Source organism: Tasmannia lanceolata, unplaced genomic scaffold, assembly GCF_043159265.1.
Source record: "Tasmannia lanceolata isolate RefF3 unplaced genomic scaffold, GAP_Taslan_0.1 ptg000194l, whole genome shotgun sequence".
In the NCBI taxonomy this organism is placed as follows: Eukaryota; Viridiplantae; Streptophyta; class Magnoliopsida; order Canellales; family Winteraceae; genus Tasmannia; species Tasmannia lanceolata.
Genome location: NW_027518870.1, coordinates 532,501 through 535,000, shown reverse-complemented (window position 1 = coordinate 535,000; position 2,500 = coordinate 532,501).

Genomic DNA, 2,500 nt, shown 5'->3' with positions numbered 1-2,500 from the left:
GTATGCCCCGATAGGCCCGTTACGCCCCGGTATGAACGCGTATGCCCGGATAGACTCGGTATGCCTTGGGATACATGCGTATGCCCCGATAGGCTTGGTACGCCCCGATATGCGCACGTGTGCCCCAGTAGGGCTCGGTATGCCCCGGTATGTACGCGTGTGCCCCGATAGGCCCGGTATGCCCCGATATGCACACGTGTGCCCCAATAGGGGTCGGTATGCCCCGGTAGGTACGCGTGTGCCCCGTAATGCACGTTTCGCAGATCTCCCCGCATGTCCCGCCCCTATATGTAATACTTACTTACTTACTTACTTTCTTTCTTGCTTGCTTGCTTGCTTGCAATGGTTGGGAGTGCCCGGCATGCCCCGCTGCAGAGACCAAGGGCGCAATGACTTGGCACCGCGGATGCCGGGACTCCGGCACTTCCCGTGGCACTGATGGTTGGTTCCAAAGACAAAAGGCCGTGCAAGGCCACCGCACCGCGGATGATTTTGCTCGTGCTGGCGCCGTTGTGTGGCCAAAGAACATGCGCGAATGCTCGTGTCGGAAGGGTTGGTGTCCTGGCCCCGCGGGTGTCACGAATGCTCGGTTGCGAAGACCATGGGACCAGAGCCATGGCACGTCGGATGATGGCTCCAGCTGGCGCCCCGGCACTTTCTGTGGCATTGATGCTCGGTTTCAAAGACAAACGTGCGCAGGGCCAGGGGACCGCGGATGACTGCTCGTGCTGGCCCCGTTGGGCGGCATTGATGGTCGGTTGCAAAGAAAATGCGCGATTGCTCGTGTCGGGGCCTGGCAAGCCAAGGCCAAGCGAGCCATGGCAACGCGGATGATGGCTCGCTAGTGCTGGCGCCGTGCACAGTGGCCTCGCACACTCGCCCTGCACGCTTCCCTTGCACGCAGCCTTGCACACTAGCCTCGCATGCGAGCCTTGCACCCTAGCCATGCAAACTAGCCTTGCACGGTAGCCATGCACACAAGCCGTGCACATTAGCCATGCGCACAAGCCCCGCACACTAGCCTTGCGCACAACCCTTGCACACAAGCCATGCACTCGAGCAATGCACACAAGCCTTGCACTCAAGCAATGCACACAAGCCCTGGACACTAGCCTTGCACACGGGCCTGGCACACAAGCCTTGGGCACTAGCCTTGCGCACTAGCGTTCCACATGAGCCTTGCACACTAGCCTTGGACACTAGCCTTGCACACAGGCCTTGCACACTAGGCATGCTTGGGCGAGCTGATCCCGCATCAAGTCGACGGGTCTAGGCATTCTTGGGCGCAGATCCCGCATCGTCTCGTCGCGTCTGGGCGCAAACACGTCGCGTCTCGTTGCGTCTTCAGAAGTCGTCGCTAACAGCACCTTTGGTTGCCACTGGTGGTTAGGCTGGTTGGTTGCGCAAACCCTATAGGAGGGTGGCATGCTGGTGGGCGTTTTTGCCCGGATAGGCACTAGAATGTGCAGATTTTGGGCGTTTTTGCCTGGATAGGCTAAGGAATGGGCATGCTTTGGGCGTTTTTGCCCGGATAGGCACCGGAATGCTTGGCCTTGGCTTGTCCTAGCAAGGCATTGCTGGGTTGGGCTCCCTTGGCCTTTTGGGCGCCTTGGACGATGTCTTGCGAAGACCATGGGCACAAGGCCATGGCATATGGTGAGGAAAGGACCACGGTTGCCAAGGTTAGGCACCGGAATGCTTGGCCTTGGCTTGCCAAAGCAGGGCATTGCTGGGTTGGGCTCCCTTGGCCTTCCGGGCGCCTTGGACACTGTCTTGGGAAGACCATGGGCACAAGGCCATGGCATATGGTGGGGAATGGACCACGGTTGCCAAGGCTAGGCATATAGAGAGGAATTGCATTTTTGCCCGGATAGGCACCGGAATGCTTGGCCTTGGCTTGCCATAGCAGGGCATTGCTGGGTTGGGCTCCCTTGGCCTTCCGGGGGCCTTGGACGCTGTCTTGGGAAGACCATGGGCACAAGGCCATGGCATATAGTGAGGAATGGACCACGGTTGGCAAGGCTAGGCATATAGAGAGGAATGGACCACGGTTGCCAAGGTTGCGCAAGTTTTGGGCATTTTTTGCCCGGATATGCCCAAGTATGCCCCGATAGGCCCGTTACGCCCCGGTATGAACGCGTGAGTGGCATTTGGATCGTGCATGCTGGTGGGCTACCTGCCAATGCGCACAAGCCTTGCACACTAGCCTTGCGCACGAGCCTTGCACAAAAGCCTTGGACACAAGCCTTGCGCACAAGCCATGCGCACAAGCCTTGGACGCTAGCCTTGCACACAAGCCATGCATACAAGCCTTGCTCACAAGCCTTGGGCACTGGCCCATCGCAGTAGCCTTGCACACAAGCCTTGCGCACTAGCTTTGGGCACGAGCCTTGCGCACTTGCCTTGGGCACTAGCCTTGCACACAACCCTTGGGAACTAGCCTTGCGCACCAGCCTTGCCCACAAGCCTTGCACACCAGCCTTGCACACTAGCCTTGCAT